The sequence below is a fragment of the Vigna unguiculata genome, chromosome 4, assembly GCF_037176805.1.
Source record: "Vigna unguiculata cultivar grain cowpea cultivar isolate G323 ecotype 2 chromosome 4, ASM3717680v1, whole genome shotgun sequence".
Classification (NCBI taxonomy): domain Eukaryota; kingdom Viridiplantae; phylum Streptophyta; class Magnoliopsida; order Fabales; family Fabaceae; genus Vigna; species Vigna unguiculata.
The window spans coordinates 45578048-45595640 of NC_140795.1; positions in this window are offsets into that span (position 1 = coordinate 45578048).

The following is a 17593-nucleotide window of genomic DNA, read 5'->3' on the forward strand; positions in this document are numbered from 1 at the left end:
TTTTAATTATTTAAAAAACTTACTTACTTGTCAAAAAGTAAAATTGAAGTCTAATTTAACTTTATAAAGTTGACAATTCAATAACAAGTAAAATAATATACTTAATAAACAATAAATATTGTTAAGATAAATTCTAACCTAGATATTATATCAAAATAATAGACTTTAAATTTAACTAAATCTAATAAAATAAGCTTGTACCAACGTTAGTACATAAAATATAATAAATTTATAAAAAAATAATAAAAAGTAAAATTAAAAATGAAAAGTTGTAAACTATAAGAGTGAAACTAAACCTAAACATAAATGGAGGGAATGGAAAAAAAGAAGAATATGTAGGTTAAATGGGTGACGAATTTCTTAGGACAAAACTGCCGACAGATAAGGCATCCTACGGTGGAGAAAGACTTTGCAAGAGAATCACTTGCAGGGGTTGTGATTGTGAAGCTAAGTTAGCACCATGTATTGTAAGGATGGTAAATAAATTTATTTTTGTGGATATTCTTTATTTAAATTAAATATATTTTTATCTCTGTTTTTATACCCGTTACAATAATATACTTATTAATTCACTTCTCATATTTTATTTAATTTTAATTATTAAAATATATTTAATTTGTAACTTACTTTTAAGATTTGATATTTTTAATTTTATTTTAATTATTTAATCTTTATCTAATTCTTACTGGAGGTATGGTCTCTGTATACATCATTCTAATATTAAATAGTTGATAATATTTTGTTTTTATTACACAAATTTCATACCAATTAAGTATGAACATAAATTAAGTTTTAGTTTTCAAATAAAATAAAATAGCCAAATTCACAGCTATTCGTCCTTTTGCCCTCGTATATATAATAATAATAATAATAATAATAAAAATCAAAATTCAATACTTGTTATAAAAAGGACATGACAAAGTAATCAGATTTTACGACTGTTTTAATTTTACTAAAGGATTATCAAATAAATTTAGAAGAAACTAAGGACACAAAAAGAATGAATGAGTGATACTGATTAAAAAAGGGTAAAATTGTTCATGCATATAGTGTTTGACTTAAACAATTAATTTACAAATTTAGAGAGAACGTTTTTATAAATTATTTTAATGCTAGTGGTTATATTTTATAATTTAATTATGTTTTTAATCTTAAAATTGGAAATTAATTTTGTTTTGACATATAATTGAAAACAAAGTTTATTTTGCTCTTTTTAATCTATAAAACATGTGATTTTGGTTTTTATACATTAAGATCGAGAAACTAAAATCTTTATTTTAGTTCTTCAAATTTATTACTTAAAAATTAAAATCATCTTTCTAAAATTTTAAGAAGTATTTTTTTTTCTAAATTCAGGACACTAAAATCAAAATTGTTATAAATTCTAGGTATTAAAAAATATAATTAAATCTTCATTGCTCTTGGCAGCACGTAAATTTTATTTTGGCGACAAGATTGGACGGTCTAGTTTTAATAATAATAGAGGAGAAATACTGTGTCAAATATTCATCACGCGTGAGGTTCAAAAAAAAAGTAAATTTAATTGAGAATATTTAGGATTTATTTGAAGATATTTTTCTAAAAAATATATCTTATAAAGTAGAAAAACTAAAACTAATTTTTTATAAGTTGAAATGGAATTTTTTTTTTTGTAAAATCTCTTTCATGTATTCTTTTAACATTTATTTTAACTGTATAATTCAATTTTAAATGAAAAATTAATGCTTTTTTTTTTCAAATAATCTTTCTAGAAAAAATCGTCCTTATATACCTTTACTCTTGGATTATTTTTGTTTTCTTTTTCTTTTATCAAATTATTTGTCCACTTGAACCTAACCAATACCATGAGACAAAATCACACTCATTTTCACTCTAACATGATTATAATTAAAATTTTGAAATTTGTGCATTATGCTTGTGGATTTATATGTTGTATTAGGTTTAAGTGATGTTTAGACTAAAAATTGAATAATAAGTTCTCTTTGCCTATCAAAACGATTTAAGAATTACATGGGACCTGAAAAAATAAGGTTGTTGTTTACTAGTTCGATATTTTTTTCAAATAATTATTTAAATCAAATATAAAGATTAAGTGAAGCTCAATCTTAATGTAATATACCATTCAAACTAAATTAAATTAACATTTTAGGGTTGGATTTGAAATAGATAATATAAATGTTAAACATTTTCTCACTAAAATTTAAAATAATGTGATTTCATAAAAGAATTATTAAACATTTTTTAATAAAAAAAATTTAAGAAAGGAGATATATTGTGATTTTTTTATAATTTATTATTATTATTATTATATTCATAATTTCAACTTTATCTTATATTCATAAATAAATTATACAATTTTATTTTATGATTAAAAATTACAATACTAATTTTTATCATACTTTAATAAGTATAAATATAAAAGTAAAATAAAACCAATACATAAAATAATTTTAGAAAAGGAACACTTATGTATATTTTAGTTACTAATCAGTTATAAATATTATATTTAAATATAAAAAGTGATATTTTTATTTAGTTTGTAATGTTTAATCTAAAGTCTAAATTAAACTGTTGTGTTGAAAAAATAGTAAATCTAAGAATTTAAAAAAAAAATCAATTTTATCCTTTTTCAAATTTTTGAATCTGTTTTAGATAATTTTTTTCTTTCTGTTTAACTGATATTGGTACTACTATATTTTGATGCAAGTGTGAATTGATAATTTTCTTCATGGATGTCCACTATGTTAGAAAATGTATGAGGATGATGTGACTATTTTAAAGTTTATGAAGGTTAAATTATGATAATGGAAAGGAGTGCAACAAAGTGAGGTGCTTATGAATTCAAACAAGGATGATGTAACTATTATTACTTTATTTCATCAAGTTTGCTAAATTCATTCCAATTTAATAATTACTAATTTATTTTTTATTTATAAATCCTATGAATCTTAATTAAATTAATTTCATTAGCTTGAATATTATAGTTCTCAAATTGATTTAAATTGACTGAAATTTGATTATATTTTCTAAAGTTTAATTTAAATTTAGACGTTCGTAATTTTTTGGAAGAAAATTTGAGTGTCATCATTTTATGGTCGCCACCACAAAAGTTACACATGGAAGGACATATACTTTCATAAAGCTTAATTATTTAGTTTAAGGTTTCCAATACTTTTAGGAAGAAAAGCTTCTTGTGCTTCCAAGATATAAATGTATGTCTTTCCAATTATTTTCTACTTTCACATTTCATATTTTACTTGTTAAATCTCAATTTATTGTGATAGTTTAAGATTTGATTAAAATTTGTTATGTTGAAAAGAAGTCTCTCAAAATATGATGAGATTTTTTTTTTTTCATTATAGTATATGCTCAAGCAAAATTTAAGAATAAGACAATTGCAAATAAAATAAAGGTAGATTTAAACTAGAGACGGTTTAAATCAATGAAAAATATCATATTTTCATGTTTTCAACATAGAACAAAATTGTTAACATACATAGAACAAGAATTAGAGATAAAAATTCAAATTTGTGACCGAATTCTAAAATTACACCAAATCAACAATTAAACATAAATATTTATAATTAAATTTAGGGTTAAATATGTTTTTTGTCCCTGAATTTTCAGTGAAAATTGGAATTAGTACCTCTTCAAAACTTAAGCTCAATTTAGTCCCTTAACTTTAGAAATACATGAATTTAGTGATTTTAATCATGAATTTAATCTTTTTAACCAAATTTTGTTAAGTTTATTTGACGTTTCAAACATATTTTTCAGCTAACATTCAAGTGAAAATGTTTCAAACCGTATAAACAACTAAAATGCTATCATGAAACATATTTGAAACATCAAATAAACTTAATAAAATTGTGTTAAAAGGACTATCCACACATTTCTAAAGTTGAGAAACTAAATTGGACCAAAGTTTCGAAAATAGACTAATTTCAATTTTCATTGTATGTTAAGGGACCAAAAACATATTTTAACCCTTGAATTTAGATATCAAATTATATGTTGCATATAAGAATAGGAAACTTCTATATAAACATAAACTAATAACAAGAGTTAAATCTTCTCATGTTTTACTATCATAAAATACTTCCACGATCAATTTTAAATAAAGAAGTACAGTTACAATTTCATAGTGTAAACTAAGAACAATACAAGAATTATAAGTTAGCAATGAATTAATTAAGTAAATAAAGAAATAAAAAGATGATAAAGTTTAAAAATGAATGGTCACTTGTAGAAGAAAAAGAGTTTCTATCACCAATTTAAAAGTGACTTTTTATATCGGTTATATAGGACATATTACATTGGTTGTAAACTCGATATAGACTCGATCGAGTTGATAAATTTGACACATTTTACATTGATTGTATAATTGATTTAAAATAGGATCATACAACAACAATTATAAAATCACAACCAATTTAGTATTTAGTTTATTTAAAATAAAATAAAAACGGGTAGAACATATGATATCAAACTGAAGTAATATGTGATTGATTTAAAAAAAATGAGTTATTACATTAATTAAAGCTAGAATCGGTGTGATATGTTATATATTACATCAGTTCTAACTTTAACATATGTAATAACTCATCTTTGTCTTTTTTTGAAAATTAGTTTTGTTTTTACACCAAACCCAATTTACTTGTTGTAATCATAATTCACCAATCTTAAGTAGCTACCAGACCACAAGAAATTTAAATATTATCATAATATGAAGAAATAAGTACCTAAATTATACTTATACATAAAATATTATCAACATCAACAACAAACTAATTTTGTCTAAATAAAACATTAGGCTAAGACAACAAACACCAATTTTTAGAAAGCAAAAAATATCTTGTCCATTAGTTGCAAATTTCTTCAATTGTGTTTGTTTCAATGATTCGTTATCAAAAAAAGCTTCTTGCTGTGACATTTCAGATATGTGATTATATTGTTTTGCTGACTTGGCATAAGTGCACAACCCTAGCTCAGCTTCATTTGGATCATTCCTTGTGTAGCCTAATAGCACATTAGATGGATAAAGGCATGCTATGTTGTGTTTGTTGACTTGGCATGAGTGCATAACCCCAGCTCAGCTTCATTTGGATCATTCCTTGTGTAGCCGAATAACACATTAGATGGATAGAGGCCTACTCTAAGCTTTGCTAATTGTACTAGTTTTTTTTAAAAAAAATGGCTTAAGCTCTATCTACCCATTGTAATTGCCTCCAACTTCCAAATTGAACTACAACTAGGCTAGAGCTTGAAAAAAATATGTTATAGTACTCAATTAAAACTCGTTGAGTCTAGAATCCAATGCAAAAAGACTCAACTCAATTAGACACTTGTAGAGAAAGTTATGAGCAAAACAATTAGCAAAAGTCAAAGTTGAAAATATTGCGTTTTTCTGCTACACTAGGCGCAACAATGAATGCGTTGGGCAGAAATAAATGGCGTTGGGCAATGTTGTAGCTGTTAAACACCCTAAAATTTGATAAACCAAGCTAAAAATGAATGATAAAAGAAATACAGATCATGATGGAGTATAATAAACCTTAATATGAGAATATAGAAATTATTGAGTTATCAACAGGGACTGTGTTAGTTACATGTTATTGGAGAGTTTACAATTTTGTCCAGAAAAATGTATAAGTTTTTTATCAGAAAAATTACATGAAAAGGTTTGCAAATTTTTCCAGAAAATTTGCATGAGAATGTTTGCAATTTTTTTTCAAATACTTCCATGTTAAATAATATATTACTATTTATTGATGTAGGCTTTGATGCGCTAAATCACATTAAATTTCTTCTTATTTGTGAATGTGATTTCCATAGAATATTATTTTCTTATTGCATGATTCCCAAGAATGACATCAAAGCTATGAATTTTTTTTGTACAATGACTTTGTTGATATGTGAAATATAGCTTGGTTGGGACGATGTTAGTGATGAAGAAGATAGTAGTAGAAAAATACTATAAAAATGAAGAGTTAACTTGAGAGTTGTCATCATTACTCAAATTTCCTAAATATATAAGGGACTTGGGATAATTTAGTGTCAGGATTTATTAATTTTTTCTTAAAAAAATTATATGAGAAAGTTTGCATTTTTTTTTTGCCAAAAAATTGTACCAGAATTTTGCTTTTTTACTAAAAAAGTTGCATGATAATACTTTTTGCTAAAATTGTTCAAAAAGATTTACAATTTTTAACAAAAAAAAAATGTTTATTGAGTAATAATACTTTTGGATATAGGTCTTAAATTGTTAAAGTACATTAAATTTATGTTATGTTTTTATTTTTATTCTTATTTGTGAGTATACTTCCTTTAAGAATATTATTTTCTTATCTATTCCCACCAAAACATAAGTTTAAACAAATAAGATTTTACTTGAGAAAATTATTGTCAAAGGTTAAACTTCATCAAACTTTACGCTTCTATTGCATGAATACACTATGTTCGGTGCCAATGAAGTCTCGAATCTTCTAAAACTTGAAAAAGGATCTAGTGTTACATTGAGTGATTTTAGATAAATTAAATTTCATTCCTAAACAACAATTTAATTAAGTAGTTTTCTTTAATTCAAAACAATGATAACATTTTTCAATAACAATCATGTTATAAAATAAGTATTAAAAAAAGTAAATATTTATAGAGACACACTAATATGTATATATTGGGAAGTTTGAGTTTGTTACATATAACCTCAATAGTGAAAAAGATTAACTACTCACTGCAACATTTACCAGCTTTAGTAACATTTTCTTAGTTACATCTTTTAAAATATGTTACTATAAAAAATATTACCAATAATATTGTAATATTTTGAAAAATGTTATCATAGATCATTACACTTTTTTTCATCTTTAGTAATATTTTCTTTATTATAATTATTAAAAATGTTGCTATAAATCAATTTTATAAATTATAGTAATTTTCTTTAAAAAAATATTATTATAAATTACATTGTTATATTTTAAATAAATATTATTATAAAAATATTAAATTTTATTAATAACTATATCGTCATTTTATAGTAATTATAGTAATTATAGTAGTTTTATTAAATTCTAGGTGGCCGCTATTTGGCACAAGTTTCTTTATTTTTATTTTTTTTTGTTTCTCATATTTTCTTTTCATTTCGAATGTTAAATTTCTTCTCGTGTTCCTCCTCTGTTTTCTCTCTCACTTTCATCACATAACTCAAGTGCAAAGGTTACTCTTTGTCTCTCTCGCACATTGCTTCCTTATTTAGGGTTTGTTGTGTTATTCTCTAGCACTTATCGCGCTCTGTTCACTTTTCTTATTTTTGCGTTCGAGTTCAAAGATATTGTATGCACTACTAAAAAAATTCATTGTCAATTTTGTTTTAAACTTTTTTTAAGAAATATTTATAAATTTTGTTATGAAGAAAAAAATTACAGAAAATTGCTGTTATTTTTTTGCAAAATATTTTATATAAGACACTTTTTAAAACAAATTTTGTAAGAAAGACTTACAAATTTTATAATTTTGTAGGAAATAAGTATTCACGAAAGAATTAACTGTCAATTAAGATTTTTAGAAAAAATAACAGAAAAAAGTCTTCTCTGCAAAAATTTTAACAAATTTGCAAGAAAAATTTCATGTAATATGAGAATTTTTAGTTTTGATGTAAGTTTTTGTTTCTCCTACATTTTGTTATTTTGGAAGACGTGTTTTGTATCTTTTGGGTTTAGGGTTTTTGTGTGCTTTATTTTGTTGGATCTATGTCGTGATTAGTTTTATTTTGAGTAATATTTTTAATACAAAAAATGGGGTAAGGTTGTAAGGCCCATTAAAAATCTTTTAATTCTTTTCTGCCCTAAAATTAGTGGACTGCTCTTGTAAGTGGGCCTAAGGCCGGCCCAACATATAAGGTCCCCAAGTCTGCCCTAAACCTAACATTTCTCTCATTCTCAGAAACTGTCCCTAATCCTAAAGAGCCGCAGCCGCACTTCTGCTAGGGTTTACCTCCTCACCGTTCCAAGTTCGATCAAGCTGTTCTCACTCCACGTAAGTTATCTTTCAGCTCACACTTCTTTCCATGAGCATCTGTTCGTTATACAGTAGGGTTTCACCGTGAGCTTAGTTCCTAACTCTGTTCCACTGTCTTGTTCAGCTCGCAAGTCCCTCCTTGAGCTGCCGTGCTCCGTTGGTTAGAGTCGAGGCACCTTCTAGCTACTTCCAGGTAAGGGAAGCTAGACCCTCTTCGTGTGGTGTATTTTGACTTGTATCGTTGTGGTTTGTGGATTCCTTGAGATTGTGTACTGCTATGGGTGTTTGGACTGGCTGGAAATCTCTGTTGGGTGTGTGTATGCGTTGTACAGGTGCGAACAGTGGCAGACACTGATAGTCTCGCCCAGGCGAGCTTGCCTCACCCAGGCGAGATGTGCAGGGGCTCGCCCAGGGCTTCCTGCGCGAGTGGTCGCCCAGGCGACCAGAGTGTGATTTTGCGCGAGTAGACAACTCGCCCAGGCGAGAGGGGTCTCGCCTAAGCGAGATCCCGCGTTGTTCCTGTTCCTGTTTTGTGCCCTCGCCTAGGCGGAGGGGGAACTCGCCTGAGCGAGACTGTCTCGCCTGAGCAAGACCCCTCAACCTGAGCGAGGTGCTGGGCGAAACAACGCTGTGTTTGGACATTTGCTTATTTCTGAATGATCTATTTTGGTTGGGAATTAATGTTGGGATGAGGGACATGCATATAATGGAGTGTGATGCATACGTAGCATGATTCATGAATTATAAATGATGGGTTTGGTATGAGTATTGACATGTGAACTAAATGAGTTTGGTGTTGTTAAAGTGGCATGATAATGAGATGTGTTGGATTCTATGTACATGGATGGATTTTGATGAGTTGGAATGGGTTGGATCTAGAAATGTGAAAGGTAATGGCTTTAAAGGTTGATATAATGAGGGTATCTTTGCATGGTGAATATTGTTTGATTGTATGATCGTATCTGGTCTGTGTCAGTGCATAAATCCTTGGGGTCTCTAGGTGAGACTTTCAGGGTCGCGCTTCAGTGGTCGAGACGTAATTCCATGGCCCCTGTTAGTGGGTGTTCATGGTGGTGCCCCATCTGTATAGCTAGGTAAGGATTCAAGGTAAGGTTGCATCCTGACACTCTAAGGAGTCAGTTAGTCTCACCTAGAGCGGACTGACTCCTGTGGTGAGAGTAGCAGGAGGCCCGAAATTCAATAAGGGCTAACCTTGTGGTGAGGGAAATTTGATTCATTGTAACACTTGTAACACATAGCTCGGGGGTGAGCAGCTCGGGGGTGAGCAGAGGTATCCACCACAAGTGCAAGCATCCGCTGAATCCGACCAGGTTATACGTATCCGGATGAGTCGAGTCGAGTCGTAGTGTATTGAATGAAGAGTCATGACATGCTTGGTTGTTGTATGGATATGGATGGTGAAAATATAATTGACTGTATGATGAATATGTTATTGGCTCTAACTTACCCGTTTTGTTGTATGGTTGTATTGTATGTGGCTGTTCTTTCTTGCAATGATCATCAATTTGATTGATGGGAGCAGATGAGCGAGGTTCTCGTGGCCAACAAGGGAATGGTGATTCCGCTGCTTAGCCATCTGGGTTGGAGTTTTTCTTCATGTTTTCTTTAGGGCTATGGCCCATGTATCGCTTTATGTATTTCTACCATACACTCTTTGTTAGACTTGTATCTGGTTTCCGTTGGCATCGTGGTGTGCCCAGGTTGTAGGGGTTGGATTAAGGACCCCAAGACCACGCTACTGCACTATCGTTTGCGTGACGTTTCCTTTAATTTCGTTTAATAATTAAATGGGACGTTACAAAGGTTGTTTACATGGTTTCAATTTTTTTTAAATAACCAAATGTGTTCCAAGAATTAAGTAGCAAATATAAATTTATTATACGACAAACTAGATTATAAGTTTTGCACACTCATAAGTAGGTTATAGGTTAACATGCATGAAAATCACAAATGGTGATTTGAAAAAGTTATAACTTTGTTTGTGACATAATAAATTTGTATTTGATACTTAATTCTTGGAATACATTTGAAACATGTGCATAAAAAATCACAAATGAGGAGCTCCTCGTAAATCCAATATTAGGCCGCTAGTAAATTAATAAAATTGATTCACTAGTTAGGCTTTTATTTCTAACCACATTGTTCATCGTCAAGATAACATATTCTTTTGAGAAGTTTATTCTTTAGTTTTTAATCTCACTTATTAAAAATGTATTATGAAACGATATTAGAAGCTCTTTTGTATTCGATTGAAGCTTTTATCATTTTTTCCCCTTTTAAAAGTATTTTTCATTTCTTGTTTGGACATTTTCCCCATTTCGCTCTTAGATGCTCTGTCTATTTGTCAAATATAGAGTGTATTGTCGTTTACTATTTTGGTTATACTATGATAGTGAAAATATTACCAAGTGTGTTGAAAACGTTATGAAGTTTGGATTATGTTTGTGTTTTTTTTTTCTCACTCCACTATTCCCCTACTAAGATACTTTACATGTGCAAGTTTTACTACTATTTTGTTTAGGAATAACAACTGGTCGGATCAGATTCGGATAGTCTCTTCCCACTATTTGATCTGCAACAAAAAAAATTCACCTGTTACCAGTATCGTTACAAAATAAAAATAAAATACAAATTAAGTTTAATCAAGTTTAATCTAAGAGATAATAAATTAAAATTTAATTTTGATTAAATTTAATTTAATAAAATATAAATTAAATTTTAATTTTAATTTTTTGTGGATGACGGATATTTGCGATACTCGCATCTTACCTATTTATAAATAAGTATTTAAATACTTGCTATTTAATTACCCACAAATACCAACTATATATCACAAATTTTATCCGCCAATACTTATGAACATTTTTATCCGCTAAAAATTGTGAACACAAGTATTTTTGCCGTTATAATTCTGGCGAAGAAAGTTTTTGCCATAAAATTTCACATTTTTTCTCACAACAGTTCCATTGGAGTTTGGTGTAAATGTTTCTGGAAAAAAACTGGGCCAAATCCACAATGACCCAACCAACAGAATTAATATATACCATTTGCTTGGTGCACCACCACAACTTCTTCAGCACCCTCAAATTTTCTAAATGACCCTTTTACGCTTTGCAAAAGTGATTTTGAAATTACATCTCTGAAAATTTTCTGGAACAAGTTTTTTCTGAATTTCTGGAATAAATTTTCTGAACACATAAAATGCATTTTACAACAAGTTTTCTAAATGATATAATATCTTTTGGAATGAAATGAGTTTTTCGAAGTAAACTGTTTGAAATAAGCTTTCCAACACACATTAAATATATTTTAAAAAAAGTTTTGATGAACATGTAAGATTCCAGAAAAAGAAAATTTAAAAAGAAAGATTTTGTTACGTTCTCTTTGTGACAGTTTCTTCTTGCACCAACCATTTTTCTTACCGCACCTCTTAAATTTTACCCGTAAAAGTTCTGACCTACTTTCTCTTCCCCATTTTTTTCTTTTGATTTAATCAATAAAAAAGTACATGTTTTTGTTACAAAATTTCAATAAGGTCCTTAATTTCTAAGTTTTTCCAATTAGATTATATTTAGTGGCGAATCTTGATTAAGAATGTTGGAGGGGCCAAAGTAATATGATTATTTGATTTGGATTAAATCATTAATATAATGTTTTCAAAAAATAACTTATGTAACTGAACAATTGAATCATCAAATTGGATCATTAGTATAATGTTTCAAAATATGTGAAGAAGTAGAATTTATCTTTTATCACTTTTAAAAAAAACATTTATTATTTTATTCTTCATCAATATACTTTTTTTAAATATATTAAAAAATAATTTGTTATAATCTAATAAAAAATTGAGAGACATAATTATTAAAAGAGAAATATATGGCAGTCAAGTCACAATTAAAGATCGGTTATGAAAAAACACATAATACATTATTTTTTACTTCTATAATAATGAAAAATGAATATACAAAATACTCATGAGAAAAAAAATAATTTTAATAACTATTAAACTAATATTTGATTATCAAGTAAGAAGAGAGAGTTACATCTTGTTATTCGAGAAAGAAAAGAAACAAATAAGAAATTAGAGCAAAAATAATAAGAATAATATACATATATATAAAACTTTATTTTTTCTTCAAAAACAAAAAAGAAAATACGAGAGTGAAAAACTAAAAAGGCAATGAGAAAGAAAATAAAAAAATATTTTATTAAATATTTTGTTTAATTACTCTTTTGGTTACTATTTTCAAAAATATTAAAGTCTTCTCATTTTCTTTAGTCTCAATTTGATTTCAATTGTTTAGTCACAATTTGATATTTTTAGATGAAAACATAGATAAAAAAAAATAATTAAACATAAATATTTGTATTCTTTTTTATATTTGATTTTATGATTTAGTATTTATTAGTATTAAATATTTTATTTTATAAAAGAAATAAAAAAATATAATATAATTTTCTTCAATTTTTAAAATACACTATCTATAATTTTAAAAAAAAATAAAATACTTAAAAATTTCAAAAATATAATTATAATTTAAAAAAAAATTAAAAATATTTGGGAATGCCAAGGTCCTCCCAGCTCCATAGAAACTTCGTCACTGATTATATTATTCGAAAAGTTTTTCCAATTAGATTATATTATTTGAAAAGTTTTTCCAATTTAAAACATGTGCTATAACTAATTAAAACAAATTTTTAAAAATTAAAATTTAATAGAGATTTTATAACAAAAACGAAAACTTTCGAATAATTAAACTTTTTTTTTCCTCTCCTGATGTTGCGCACTGCACCCCGTTTGCAGATCCATCACAAACAAAACTCCATCCTACAATTAAACAATCCGAAATATATTTTCTTAATTCGATAAAACGGATTAGATATTCTGAGTTAAACATTTTGAAATATAAATATATTTTCTAAAATGTACAAAATATCTTACCAAATTTAAAAATATATTTCAGATTAAACTATTAAAAAATATTATTATATTCCAGAAACCTATAATCCGGTATTATAGTGCTTCAGCCGTGTTGTTTCCGTTGTCTCTGGACCCAACTTCCAGTTCCACTCTCAGACCTTTCCTTTATTTAAATTATATTTTAAGCAAGATTGTTTATTATTCTATGCATGTTTGAAATTGAATTGAATTGAAAAATCGATTTTGTGTTGAATCGTTTTCATGAAAGCATTAACCCATATTTACAGGTTTTTTTAAAGTGAATTTTTTAATTTTAAACTAATTTTAAAATTACACATATTAGATTTTATATTAAAAGTATATAATCACATCATACTAACGTTAAACCAAACACACTCAGAATTAGTTGACTACTGACTGAAACTCAAAGACTTACAAGCCCATAGAGCGTGAATCTTATTGAGCCTAAAAGCCCAAATCATATTATGTTTCAACAAAACCACAATTTCCAATTGTTTAAAAGATTTTTCTGTTTTTCCACTAAATATTTCCCTTTTTTTCAAGGTACTTAACTTCAAATATTAATAAATTATTCTTTTCTTGATTCCATATAATTAAAAAGTCCATCAAGAGGAGAGTATAATAGAATAAAGCATCTCTTAATTCTAAGAATTCATTTAGTGGAAAGAAGATGTGACGTAATGAGATCATGAGATAAAATATGATAAGATAAAAACAATAGTACGTAAGATAATAAACTAAATAATAGATATAACATAACTTGAGTTAAAATGACAGTTTGTCACTAAAATTGCGCACAATTAAGTTTTTTTCTTTTATAAACTATGAAAAATTATTAAAAAATTATTTTAACTGAATTGTACAAAATCATATTTATTTATATAAATTTTTATATTATTAAAAATTATACAAGATTTTAAAATTATAATTAATATCTTAAAAATATTTCAATAATTATTATTCAGCTTATTATTCTAATAAACAATATAACTTAAATTTAAGTGTTATAGTAACTATAAATAAAAATGTATAAGACAATATGTTAAATAAAAAATTATGAAATATTATCATAAAATATTAACAATTATAAAAATTATATTATACCTTATAACGTACCTTATCAATTATGTTTGATACAAAATCCGATGCACCTTTGAAGGTAGAAAATTGATCGTACATGTTAAAAATGACTAATCAAACGTGGTGTAGTTGGATAGAATTTTGCAAATGGCTGAAACAGGAATAATTTCCCAATGAAACATGAATTAAACAGAATCCTCGTTTTAATATCACAATAAATTTTTCAATTCCACTTTTTTATTATGAGTATTTTTCAATTTAGTTTCCCTTTACCTCGAAATAATATAATTTGTTTTCTAAATTTATGGTAATAACATTATTATAATGTCAAACTATATTAATTATTGTTTATGGGATTATGTATATTTTTAATAACTAAATTTTGACATACGATAAGTTCGTTGTATCTTTTGAAAATTTCAATACTGTTCTTAAATTTTATTTTTTAAACATGAATTAATACATTTATTTTAATTTAATTATGTTAAATATATTTTATATTAATATTTGAGTTGTTTATATTGTTTGACATGCTTCTATGCCGAAAAACGTATTTAAATAGTAAAATTATGTATTTAATCTAAAAAAATGGTGTATTATCTCAGAAATCTTTTATTAAAATTGATGAATTTGGATATTTATGATTAGCATTTGAAAGTATGATGATTGAGTGAATGGGGTTATGTTGAGTGAGTAGTTTAGAGACAGCACTTTAGAGAAAAAGATGTGCAAAGAGATATAGATAGAAGAAGATAAAATGTGAAGTGCGTCACAATATGTATATGAATAGGGTTTCTTTTTGAAAGGTGCAGAGTCTCGTTGGGGTATAGTTTCAACTCACAACTTTTGTGAAGATATGTGCCTTAGTTTTTTGTGACATCCACAACATATAATACTTTTTTCTTGCATGATGAGATAGCTGAATTCAACTACTTTTTCGGTGTAGAAAAAATGTCGTAATATGACGAATTTGGGGCACTTGTCCCATCAAAATAAAAAATGGAAATGTGCGTTAATTCCGGCCACATATTCATCATCACATTTTACAAGATCAAGTGGAATATTTAAAGGTTTAATTTTTAAAATTTTTTGAATAATGAAAGCTAATTGCTTAGTTTAGGAATGGTTACGTGATCGAAGACATAAGATCATGCATAATACAATGATATTCGAAAGAGACTAATTCTTTTAACACCATCACAAACTAGGTTAAAATATTTATTTTGTAAGAAGTTTTTATAAAACATACAACTTTAAGAATAGTAAAATTTATCGCGGTAAAATATTCATCGATAAATTTTATTTATAGATTTCAAAATTCGTCGACAAATATTGATTACCACAAATTTGTTGTTGAATTCGCTAGTAAATATTTGTTAGTAATTATTATCGAATTTTGATCGTCAGTAAAATTTACAGTTGAATTCTTCTTCTTTTCTCTTTTTTTCTTCTCTTTTTTTTTCATTCTTTTATTCTTTTTCTTCCTTCCATCCCTGCGTCCTCCAGGTATCACAACTACCTTTAACTTATTCTCTTCCTCCTCCTATTTCTCAACTCTTCTCTTCCTCTACCTCCCTTTCCTCCTCCTTCTTCTCTCCCTCCAACTCCAGTCGTCATTGTCGTCGGGCCTCTACATCGCACCAAGGTTTCACATCACCATCGTGCCACTACATTGTCATCATGCTTCTACCGTCATCACCAATTTCAAGTTTTCCTTATCCTCCTCCTCCTCCTCTTTCTCTCCTTCTCATCCTCCTTCTATCATTCTCTTTTTCTTCCCACTCATCTTTCCTTAATATGTAAAAGATATCATTAAATTTTTCTAAAAATTTACCACTCAATTTTCTAACAGATTTACCAACGAAAAAATTCATATGTAATAGAAGTTACAAGTTATTAACGAAATTGATCGTTGAATAAATTGTTGACAAAAATATTGATTGGTGATACAAAAACATTCGTCCATAATTTAAATTTTATATTTGTCATTAAAATTCGTCGATAAATTTAAGTTTACCAACATCTTTAATTTCATTATTAATAATAAAAATCATGGTAATAAAACCTATAAAAGTAATTACTTAATTTTATTTTTCTAAACTTATACAATGACATGGCATTATATATTAAGATATAAATCTATAATATCTATAAAATATATAGGAAATCAAAGTAGACGTCCATGGAATTTTATTCGATTATTATATGACATTTTTTGTTGGGGAAAAATGTTGATGTATATTTCAGCAGCACTTTTATATTACCAAGGTTAAAACGTTTACCTTAACAATACCTAGAAGAAAGGTTGTTTACTTCTTTGTTTTTACTTGAGTGAAATATCTCTTACGGGTACCACAAATGGTTCACTTCAGAGAAAATACAACCTAAATCAAACAAGATTTTTAGTTATATTTTCATGAACCAGGAATGTATTGCTTAAGTAGTAATCTCTCAAAGGTGACAGATTTAACTAACTTACATTTGACTGAAATAATGTCACTTTAATGAAAATATCAAATAAAAGATATCTATATAGCAATTCCAAATATTTGGAAAAGATTAAGAAATCTTGTTCTAACACTGATAACATTTTTAACTAATTAAAAAAGAAAAATACTCTAAGGTACACCTAATCTTAATCAATTCCAACATGCAAAAGTTATTATAAACAAAACCTAAGTTGTTCATCCAACGCTTTAATGGACCATGCACCATATTCTTAACTTTCAAAAACTACACATACAGAGCCTGATAATTCTAACATAATTAACTTATTGCTAATAATTTAATAGAAATAACTTCATTTACCTATGACTTTCTCTTTAAGTAAAAGTTACGGTTGAACTTAAATATTAATAGAAAAAAAAAATATTTACTTTGAATTGAATTTTGTTTGGATAAAAATATTATTAACTTAGATATAATTTGATTTTGAAAATGACAAGAATAGAAGTATATACCTAGAGAAATATATTAAACAAAAAACTAATGACATCATTTTTCTTAATAAAAAGAAGAGAAAGAAAGATAAATCATCAAATGGGATTTGGCCTATGTGCTTTACATTATGTATCCAATATGAGTTTTTGAACTAAACTATTTGGTAATATTTTTTATCTAAATAAAATCCTATTAGAAAAAAAGGTAAATAATAAGGATTAACATTAATATAGTTAAAATGAAGATGGATTTGTTTTATTTTGGTTTCTGTATGTTCCATAAAAGAAAATTATTTTGAACAAGAAGCATTTATAATATAATTAAATTAGCTCAATGAATAAAATGTTATTTTTCATAAATAAAATTTAATTAGCCTTAAGAATCAAATAGACATTCTAATTAAGGAAAGATGACAGAATTTGAAGTAAACTATTAATTTAATAGTAAAAGATTCCTTTAACTTTTAATTTTTTTCTTAAATTTACATTTCAATTTTTAATAGTCTTTGTCAGTGTATGATTCGTTTCATATGGACATATTATATCTAATATGGTCATGAGGGTATGTAATGTGCACCATATCAATCCTAGGGCG